Source organism: Capsicum annuum, chromosome 9, assembly GCF_002878395.1.
Source record: "Capsicum annuum cultivar UCD-10X-F1 chromosome 9, UCD10Xv1.1, whole genome shotgun sequence".
NCBI lineage: Eukaryota > Viridiplantae > Streptophyta > Magnoliopsida > Solanales > Solanaceae > Capsicum > Capsicum annuum.
In genome coordinates, this window is record NC_061119.1 from 157866402 (window position 1) to 157878369 (window position 11968).

The 11968-nt window shown below is 34.2% G+C and overlaps 1 long non-coding RNA gene across 1 annotated transcript; it reads left to right on the forward strand.

Annotated features, from left to right (window-relative positions):
* The first annotated feature begins 9586 nt into the window (after window positions 1–9586).
* Window positions 9587–11518, forward strand: LOC124887409. Its single transcript, XR_007045120.1, has 2 exons — window positions 9587–10116; window positions 11222–11518. It is a non-coding gene; the product is annotated as an uncharacterized LOC124887409 (long non-coding RNA).
* Window positions 11519–11968: the final 450 nt, after the last annotated feature.

The window sequence follows — 11968 nt, forward strand, 5'->3', positions numbered from 1 at the left end:
AGTAGGGTGCCACTTCAGTTCCACCAGTGGGTAACGCCCAAACAGGCTCTAAATACTTCAGTCCCGACAAGATCAGGAAAGTTCTCCTGATGTGGTCACTGGTATGTTGCAAATATTCCATTTACATGTTTATATCTTATTAGATCCAGAAGCTTCTTTTTCTTTTATAACTCCTTACATAGCATTCAATTTTAAAGTCAGACCATAAATCTTAACAGAGCCTTTCTCAGTTTCTACCCACTATCATAGCCTGACGGGTATACAGGAATTGTCCGGTTATGATATCTCAAAAAGTCACTTCAGCAGACTTAGTAGAATTAAAGATGACAATTTTGACGTCATTCTCAACATGGATTAGCTTCATTCATGCTATGCCTCAGTTGATTGTAGAAACAAAATTGTTCATTTTTAGGTTCTAAATAAACCAGTCCTTGAATGGAGAGGTAGTACCATAACGCTTAAGGGTCAGTTGATTTTATACCTTAGAGTTAGAAAAATGATATAAAAGGGATGTGTCTATCATCTTGTACGAGTCAAAGAATCTAGTTCAGAGACTCCTAGCCTTGAGTCAGTTTCAGTAGTAAATGAATTCCTAGATGTGTTTCTTGAAGATCTTCCTGGAGTGCCTCTCGAAAGAAAAATTGACTTTGAAATAGACCTTCTTCCAGACACTTAGCCTATATCTATTACGCCATATAGAATGGCTCCAACAGAAATCAAAGAGTTAAAAGAACAGTTAAAGGACCTTTTAGATGAGGGGTTCATCAGACCTAACATTTCTCCGTGGGGTGCACCAGTCTTATTCGTGCGTAAGAAAGACGGTTTCCTGAAAATGTGTATAGACTACTGTCAGTTAAACAATGTCACAGTCAAGAATAAATACCCACTTCCCAGAATTGATAAATTATTTGACTAACTTCAGGGTACTAGTTACTTTTCTCAGATAGACCTCAGATCAGGCTATCATCAACTTAGAGTCAGTGAATGCGATATTTCAAAAATAGCTTTTCGAACCCGGTATGGTCACTTCGAGTTTCTAGTCATGTCCTATGTTCTTACAAATGCCCCAGCAGCTTTCATGGACTTAATGAATCACATGTTAAAGTAGTAATTGGATATGTTCATTATAGTCTTCATCGATGACATTCTTGTCTATTTTCATAGAGAGAATGGTCACGCAGATCAGCTCAGAGTCGTACTTTAAACTCTTAGAACTTATCAGTTGTTTGCCAAATTCAGTAAGTGCAAATTTTGGCTAAGGTCAGTAGCATTCCTTGGTCATATAATTTCCGGTGATAGCATTAGTGTTGATACTCAAAAGACCAAAATGGTGAAAAACTGGCCTAGGTCTATTTCTCCATCAGATATTAGGAGCTTCTTAGGTTTAGCTGGCTATTATCATTGGTTTGTTGAAAGGTTTTCGTCAATTGCATCCCCCATGTCCAGATTGACTAAGAAGAAAGTCAAGTTTTAGTGGTTAGATTCATGTGAGAAGAGTTTCCAGGAGTTGAAGACTCGACTCACTACAGCCCTAGTCCTAATATTACTAGATGGTTCAGATGGATTTGTTGTATACTGATACATTTAAAGTAGGTTTAGGTTATGTCTTCATACAGAGAGGTAAGGTCATAGCCTATGCCTCTAGACAGCTTAAGCCCCATGAGAAGAATTATCCTACCCATGATCTTGAGTTAGCAGCTGTAGTGTTTGCCTTAAAGATTTAGAGGCATTATTTATATGGGGTGCATGTTGATGTGTTCACAGATCACAAAAGCTTGCAGTATGTGTTCTCTCAGAAAGATTTGAATTTGTGTCAGAGAAGATGGTTAGAGTTGTTGAAAGACTATGATATGAGTGTTATGTATCTCCAGGCAAGGCCAATGTAGTGGCAGATGCTCTAAGTAGGTTGTTTATAGGTAGCGTCACTCATGTTGAGAATGGTAAGAAAAAGTTAGTTCAGGAAGTCCATCTACTTATCCGACTAGGTATTCTCTTAGTCGATTCAGCAGAGGGTAGTGTATGGGTGCAGAATAGTTCAGAATCATCTCTAGTTTTCGAAGTGAAGGAAAAACAGGATAGAGATCCCAGCCTTGTTAAGTTGAAAGAGTCAGTCATAGATCATAAAGTTAAGGTTTTCTCCCAAGGAGAAGATAGTATGTTAAGTTGCTAGGGTTGGGTATGTGTGTCAGTATAGATGACTTGAGGCAATGAATTCTTACAGAAGTGCATGGTGCGCATTAATCGATTCATCTAGGGGCCACTAAGATATACCACAATTTGCGAAAGATCTATTGATGTAGTGGGATGAAGAGAGATATCGTAGAGTCTATAGCTAAGTGCTCTACGTGTCAGTAGGTTAAGATAGAGCACCAGAAGCCTAGTGGGTCCATGCAGGAGTTTAGTATTCCCACATGGAAATGGGAAGAAGTGAACATGGACTATGTGATGGGTTTGCTCGTACTCATCATCAGCATAATTCTATTTGGGTCGTTGTAGATAGGATGACCAAATTAGTCTATTTCTTACCAGTCCATACCTCTTATTCAACCGAGTATTATGCCAAACTCTATATTAGAGAGTTGGTCAAGTTACATAGAGTCCCAATATCTATCATCTCAGATAGGGGTACCCAGTTTACCTCTCACTTCTAGAAAGCATTCCAAAAGGGTCTTGGTACCCAAGTTTACCTCAGCACAACCTTCCACCCTCAGATAGATGGCCAAGCAGAAAGGACCATCCAAACTGTAGAAGATATATTAAGATCTTGCATTTTTTATTTTAAAGGTAGTTGGGATAACTATTTGCCTTTGATTGAATTCGCGTGTAATAACAACTATCATTCCAGTATCCAGATGGCTCCATTTGAGGCTTTTTATGTTAGGAGATGTAGATTTCTAATTAGTTGGTTCGAGATGGGTGAGGCTACAATAGTAGGGCCTGACTTAGTGTTTGATGCCTTAGAGAAGGTTCAATTGATCAGGGAAAGGCTTAGGACAGCCCATAGCCAACAGAAATTGTATGCAGATGTGAGGAGAAAGGATCTTGAGTTTGAGGTAGGTGATTTTATATACTTAAAAATCTCTCTCATGAAGAGAGTGAAGAGGTTCTGCAAAAAGGGAAAGCTCAGTCCCCGATATGTCAGTCCCTATAGAATTGTCAACCGTTTTTAAAATATAGCTTATGAGCTTGAGTTGCCTTCAGATCTAGCTTCAGTACACCTAGTATTCCACGTATCCTTGCTAAAGAAATACATTAGTGACACAGTAGTCATAGTTCCTTTAGATAGCGTAGATATTCAGAATGATCTCTCTTTAGATAGCAACACACTTATGAGGATCCCCATCGACGGAGGTGCCCACTATAATTTTTGAGGTGCTTGGAGAAGCATCATCACCAATGTGTACTCCAATGGGGTTACTACCTAAATCTCCATCATCATCACTGTCCCTAGTTGAAGTAAGGACAATCACCCCTTGTAAATCTTTCTTCAAGCCATCGAGGATGTTATTGTTTACCTTATTCGTATATGACTTAAATGTAACCATGTAATCCATCTTCGTCTTACAAACAGTAAGGATGATGTGTAGGTGTACGTTCTACAAAAAATTAATTAACAATTATATAACATTCAATATAACAGTACTATTATTGCATAATAAAAAATAAGTTCATATCTCAGTAACTTTTTCTTTATACTTTAATGGGTCGCCTTCGATTATCTTGTCACTTTTTGTAGTGTGCCATCTGAGGATACGGGAAATGGGAAAAGGCTCATCCATTGATATTTCAGTAAATTTTCCAAGATGAGAAAAGACCTCGTAGATCCAAATCTATAAGTAATACAGTAGTGAAAAAATGACTTGGAGTCTATGATAGAGTATAAATAAAATAAGAATCTATGATAATCTGACTAAAGAGTTGATGGTAGATACCATGAATTCCAAGGAAAATTCGAATAGAGCATAGGATGCCTTCTATTTCTCATCAAATAATTTGCTCTGCTTTTTTTGGTCACTTTTATTCTTTAGATAGTCTATGGTCAATTGAAATGTCTGCTTTCCCCAAGGATAACAGTAGAAGAAACTTAATGAATCCACCATCCGAATCAATTTTGTGTCGACAACCTTCATCAAATCTTTTGCAAGCAACATGATGTGCAAGAACCAAAGTAAACAACACTTGAACTTCTGCTCCTCGTTCAGCTTATTCCCTCTAATCAATTGTAACAAGTTGGCCACCATAATGTTTTTATTTTTCGTCACCTTAAAATAAAAATGCTCCCCCTTCTCTAACGCCTTCTTTATTTTTTATTCACTGGGGTATGATGAGCAGTTCAACTCCGTGATCAAACAAAACTCTTTTAAGCCAAAACACACAGGCTTATTGTTCACACAAAACCATATCTCATGACACATCTTATCATTCTTAACACATCACAACAATACATAATGGACTATCTGCCCATTGAATTTAAGATGTTGTGGCAGGTTTCTCAAGTATTCAAAATAGGACCGCTTAAATCTTTTCTTCAAATCTTGGTCGACAAGAATTTGCTTAAATTCTTGGTATGTAGCTATTCTTGAGCTAACCGATATTTTTTTAGGTAAAGATCTAACCTCATCCATTATAGTTCGAAGGTCATACCACTCCATGAAAATATACCTTGAATAAAATGGCATGGACAAGGAATCATTATCCCCATCAACATTATTTTATTCACTTCTCTCACTCTCTTCACTATCACTACTGTTGGCAACATCATCACTAGACTCATCGACATATTCATTTATCTCCTTTATGGTCTCTGGATCTGATTTCGACTCTTCTACTTCAATTTTCTTCCTTTTAAAGGCATTTTCAACTACCTCATTTCTTTTTTTTTTCTACTGCTAGCAGCAGAACCAGACGCGATACCAATTGTGCATTTAACACCGATTTTTTTTACCCATTTTTAATAGAATCTACACTTACAAAATAAATTTGCCATTGTAAATTCATAGAGCATAAGTCTACTAACAGAAACAACTCAATGATCAAATGAAAAAGACTAAATAACTAAGAATTATCTCACCATTAAATAGTTTACAACACAAAAATACCATAACTGAATCAAAATCCAATATGCAGTATCAAAACTCAACTATTGCTAAAAATCAAACTATTTCTACAAATCAAAATAATTAGCTATTAATCTTTCAATTTTCACTACTTCATCAATCATATTTTAAAAGAATTTCATATGCCTAAAAATTAATTTCAATCTAAGGCATTCTTATTTCATAGACCACAAGTCTACAGACAGAAATAGGTCACTGTTTGAATCAAATAGGCAAAATAACTCATAAAACAACAATTATCCCACCATTCAACACTGCAGTGCTCAAACAATACCAGAACTAAACCAAAACTCCTTAACAAAAATTTCAAAATTCAACACCATGATCGACGAAAAATCTATCAAAACTGACGAATCAAAACTCAGTCATTGCTTTGGAATCAAACTAATTACCTATAAAATTCTCATATTTTAACTATTAATCAACCACATTCGAAAAAAATCCTATACTACATCACCACAAAATGGTTAATAGAAAAATGGATAAAATGGATCTATAAATAATCAAAACTTGATTTTAACTTACCTTACAATGCAAAAATGAGCCTTTTGCTGCTGAAGAAGAAGAAAAATGAAAAATGGCATTTGGGAGAGAATTCTTGGGAGTAGCAGGAGTTTAAAAATTGAAGAGGAGAGAGAGAAGGGGTTTTATTTAATATTAAAAGAAGTGGAGGGTATTAGGTGTAGTTTATTTAATTCTCAAAGTTATAAAAATGATGAAAAGATTCCTTGGCCCACGTGTGGACCCCACTTTTATAACTTTTTGAACCCTAACTCTAAAACTTAAATGAAAAAAATTAAGTGGGTATTTGACAAAATAAGTTTGAAAAGTGGGTTCTATGCCAATTCCCCCTCCCCTCCACCCCACCCCGATTATGTATTATAAAAATCAGGGAGCACCGATAGTAGAGGACAAATGTTTGAACTTTTTTCGACACCATGATAATTAGTTTCTCCATCTATTATATTCTCTTAGAATTCACTCAAAAAAGTATCATGCAATACTATATTCGGAAATAAGCGTTGCATCTAAGTGGAGGAGTGGAGACCATAAAGACAAATGTGAATTGAGAAAGAAGGCGGTGTATACAAAGTTTGTCACACTTCAAACTTGAGAAGGGTGTAGTTACTTGTTTTGTGAAAATTTGCTTTTTATGTGTTTTGATCATTTTGCCCTTTTCCATAGTTACTACATGTTGATTTTGGAGTTAGGGAATGGTTGACATAATTTTCGATGCGATCAAAAATAATTTGTGTGAGTTTATGGTTTTTAAAGGCTTGAGAAGTCATATAGTTGATTTCAGTTAACATTTGTTGTTCTAAGTGTCGGATCACAGTTTGAACTATGCTAGTAGATTCGAAATGTTGAATTTGGGTTAATAGTGTGGTTGATTTAATTTGGGTTCGGGACCTTTATCAAGTATTTCGACCCTTCATTTAGAAAATAGTTAAAAGAGGTCCTGGGGGTCAATATGGTGAAAACAATTTTTTTTTTAAATCTGAAGTAGCCATTGAGTCTAAAACGTCGAAAATAGCCTAGTAGCATAATTCATTTACGTTCAAGGGATACCGAACAAATCCTAAGGATTCAATTAGAGACTTGGCATGTTGGCTAAGTTGTTGGTGCTAAGTCTTATCTGGTGCAGTCGCATATGCGGCCATATGCAGCGGAAGCCGCTAAAGCGTCCAATGGACTGCTTAAGTGGACAGCCGGCGTGTCCCCCAATCGCTAAAGCTATCACCTTACCGCTTTAGCGGAGGTCGCTTAAGTGACAATGGGACACTTAAATAAAGACTGGATATATCTGGCCTGGTCACTTTAGTGACGTCCCAACCGCTTAAGTGATCATTTATCCGCTTAAGCAACCGTCGCTGAAATAGTATATAAGTCTAATTTTCACGTTTTCCTCTATTTTTGGACCTTTGACCTTCGATTTTTGGCGATTATTAAGGATTTATTTACCATTTGAGCTTGGGTAAGCTACAAATCTTTATTCCCATTATTTTTCATCGATTATACCATCAAAACACCTTTTAAATCATAATTTCAAAATGAAAATTTGGGGGTTTTATCGGTAAAGCTTAAAAAAAGGATTTTTTTCGATTTGAATTTTATTTTTAACCCATTTTCATGTGTTTTTTTTTATTGTAGACTCCTATAAACTTGAAAAATATATTCTTAAAACAAAATTTTGATTTTATCCTTTTCATTTTTAACTCCATTTTCAAATCCGTTTTGGATCCGACTCAAATATGAGCAATATGGGTATCATTAACTTTCTTTTAATAGTAGATGCTATATTTGAATATTGCAATTGATTCTAAGGCCGTTCATAAGGGGAAGGCTCCTTGTTAAAGCACTTTAGATGGAGGTTTCATTATTTTGAGATAGATTATGACTTAACTTCTTTTAGATTGAGTTGGGTAGTTAATATATAAGTAAAACTTGCTATGGATTGGGGAAATGACTATGGGGTTTATATTTCAAGATTATTTTTACTATTGTGTGCTCGTATGAGGGCTTATGTTTTGCTGCTGTTGATTTTTGATATTTGATATTGTGTGCTGCCGTGTATAGGATTTAATTGACATCATTGGCCTTATATGTACATTTAAATGTCTCTATTCTAGATATAATGCATGTGCGTGGGATTATTTTTCTAATATAGGCCTTATTTGAGCATTGATTGCCTTTATCATAATATAATTACCTAAGTTATGGATTGATATGATATTAATGATATCTTATATACACATAGGCATATTTATTCTGATGGTGCCAAACTAGAGTTGATTATATTTATATATATATATACACACACACATACACATACTGAATGATTTGGATATCATCATACTGAGTTGATCGTGAGCATTACATCCTTATTCTATACATATACATTCATGAGATACTGGTACTATTGAGAAATACTATTTTTAAAGAAAACGAGATACTTTTTTGAAAACTCTCTTCGTGAATACGATTCAGAGTGTTGGGTTGAGATTGAGATATGAGATAGCGTATATGGGTTGTGAAACCCCCATGGGTACTACCTGAGAGCTGCGAGCTCGTGGGTGTATACAAAAAGTCATGCGATGGTTTTCACCATTTATCTCATTCATTTGCATGGCATTGCATTTGCATATGTATCTTTCATGAATTCTTTAGTTTCCTTGATCCGTGTCTAATTTCTGTTTAATCTTCGTGTATATTCGTGTAGCTTTTATTTCTTCATATATATTAGAATGTTAGTGGAGACAGTGTGATCTACCATTTGGGACTTTTTCGCTTGCAGGTGATGTGCTCATAGTTTTTGTTACTTATATTTTTTTCTACTTTGTTCAGTCGGTCTATGATACCTATTAAGTAAAAGTGGATCATACTCACCCCCTACCGTGCCCTTTCAATGCAGATCCAAGTATAAGTACAGGACGCAGTAGCTAATTCATGCAGATTGATGCAATTTCGAGGTACTGGGTGCTCTATGAATTTTAAAGCCCATTATGGGCCCCCTCTTATTTTACTTTATATATTTATTTTGGTTTTAGAGACAAATATGTATTTTTAAACTTCTGTTATGTACTACATACTCTTACACTATGAAACAAGATTTGGCGACATATGAGTTTTCTTTCAAACTTTCATTTTAATTATGTTTCTTATTGGCTTGACTTTGTTCTAGAAGTCTCGCCTTGAGATTATATTATTATCGATTTTATTTTTCTTTTATCAGTTATGGTGATTGTCTTACTTATCAAGGTTGAGCCGCGATAATTACCATCATGACCTATTTTTAGATCATAAAAAATTAGTATCAGGGCAGGTAGGTTCATCAATCTAAAAAATGTAAGAGCAAGGTGTCTAGTAGACATTCGCAGATCGATACGTAGACATTTGTATCTGTTAACACCCAATTTTGAACTCCTGATACTCCTCTTAGGCTGCTAATTTATCAAAGTTATTAATTTTGTATATTAATATTTTTTACGCATTATTTTAGTATCGAATAAAATTTTGACATGTCACATTCACAGTTTGAAAATATATAATTTATTTTATTACTTTTACATTATCATTTTCATATTACATATAAATTATTAATTTAAATATAACATTTCACGTAATTTGTTAATATTTTATTTAATATTCACACTCGTAATTTACAAACATTTGATCTTATTATTATTATTTTATTATAATTATTATTATTACTATCATTATTGTTATTATTATAACATTTCTTAAAAGTTGTATTTGTAATTTATAGTGTTTAGTTTATTAGTCACTGAATAATATGTTATGTGTCGTTAATTTTTACATGATTCATTCATATTAATAAGCAAAAATCAATTTTATTTAATTTCCCTATGCATTTAACTTTTAGCCACTTTGAGTGATCCACTTTTAAATTTTTTTAATAAATAGATCCAACGAATAATATCACACCACCTTTTTCTTCTTTTTAAAAATAAAACCTAACCCTAAACCCTAATCCCTATTCCCCTCAAAGCAGTTGCACACCACCTCACAGTTTTTCTCTCCTCTCTCTTTCTCTCTTTAAAACTCGATGATGTCACCGTTGGTGGACGGCTGTTGTCGCTGCTCCATCGCTCTTCTCCCTCATGCAATCGGCGGTCATGGCCGTGACCAATTCTTTTTTCTTTCTCTCCTTCGTAAACTAGCAGTTATTCCCCTCTCCCCAGCATTATCGATCTGCCGCTGCTAGGCCGATCACCGGCCGACCTACATTTCGTCTCTCCCTTTCCTGCGGTAAAAACCTCACTCCAATCGGCAAAAATAGTTGAACTAGCATCGCGAATTAGCTCACCCTGCTGCCGCTGCTCCTTCGTGTTTCACCAGGACACCATCAGTGAGTCGACGGTGATTAACCATATCCCTCACACCGCCATTATCTCTCCGCGACCCTTGATCCCGAGTAAAATTCACTGGAAAATCATTTAAAGTGCATGGCAAATTCACAGATGTGAATCCGTCTCAGGTTTGTTTCCATTTTAAGTTTTGCCTAAATCTTTCTCTACTCCTTTTCTTTCTTAGAAAGATTCTTAGATTCAAAATTGGCAATGTCTGAATTTGAATTTTGGTTCAATTCCTTCAAATACATGATTATCTACTCATCTAGATCAATATTTGTTAAAATTCTCAAATTTGCATGTGCTTGATTCTGACCCTAGTGTTGAATTGGATGTTGATTTTTACCTATATGCGCTTGCATATTCATTAATTATTTATCATGTGCGTCTGAGTGGGATTTCTTATGGTTGGCAAACTAGCTGTTATTGTTAATTGATTCGGTCCCCTTATTGAAATTGAAGTCATGCGTTGGAGGTGGGTTTCACTTTGATTATTTTCTCTCTTTATATGACAGCCTTGGTTCTTGAACAATTAAGGTAAATATATGTTTTGTGTGTGACTGTGAATATATGTATAGTTAATTTGCTCAATTTAAATTTTGAATAAAACAATAGCCTTTTTTGGTGCTTATTTATGTTAAAAAATTATTTAAAAGATATCTTGTGGGCTCTCTCTTACCTTTTTTGATTTTGACAGATTGTGTGTGAATATTTATGGTAATTTAGCATATTTTCCTCCTCATTAATTGATTCACTTCGCTGATTTACAATAATTGATTTTTAGAATATTTTGTTTTCCTTTCCTACTGCCACTGATTGATTATTACATATTTCGTTCTTTAAGTTTCTTACTGCTACTCACCATATAAAGACCCATTTCATTCATATCGGGGACATCTTCTCCTCAGCTATCACCCCCTTAAAAAGAGTTACTAGCTATTTGTATACAGAAGTTAAGAAATATTTTTAAGTTTTTTGGTATTTTTGAATTTTAAAGAAGGCATTCGGTTCTGTTTATTACCTCAATTGTGTTTCTTAAGGTCTTTTATCATTTCTTTGCTGCTTATCGGTAAGTATCTATCGATTTAATTTTCATATTTATCTGATGACTTTATGATGTTAGAAAACATGCCTATAGAAAATATTCAGTGTTTGTGCTTCATTATTTCTGTATTTGGGGTCATGTTCGACTTTGTCTTTGATACTTGTTCTGCTATCTTATTTATCTGACAGTTATTATTGAAAGATATTTTGGGACATAAAGATTTGCCCGGGAGTTTGGGGAAGGGTGACCTATTTCTTTTTTTTTTTTTCCTATTATTCATTGATTTGTAATTATTTTTGTATAAACCGCTACTGTGTAATAATAAATTCATGGGGGGAGGGGGGATTATGTGATTATGTTGAATCACCTGGGTAAAAGAATAATTTAGGATCAATAATAACTTATGTTATCACTGCTAAATCATGTTTTAGGAATTACTAATTAACTTTTGGCCTAATTTAATCTCAACCATGTTTTAGGAATTACTAATTAACTTTTGGCCTAATTTAATCTCAACATGTCTATTTAAGCAATAAAATTTGAAAGTTACTTTCTTTAAGCAATTATACAAACAGTGATTAACAAATCTCCAACAGGTTTATTAAATTTTCACATCCAAAATCCAGCCTTTTAGCAATTAAATTTAAATTCAGTTATGTTTTATTAATTTTCAGCAGTGACAACAACTAAAACTGAATTTTTAGCCTTACATAATATTTTCAGCAAGTTGAACTTTCCAACAGTTAAATACTAATATTTTTTCAACAGTAAAATGTTAACTTTCAGCTTTAAATAAGTATTTTCAACAATTAAAATTCAGTTTTCACCACTTTAATTTACTTTCCAGCACTTTATTATACTTTTCAGCACATTTAGTTCATTTTTAGTATTTAAATTAAATTTCAACATATTTAACCTATTTTATAACATCTAAT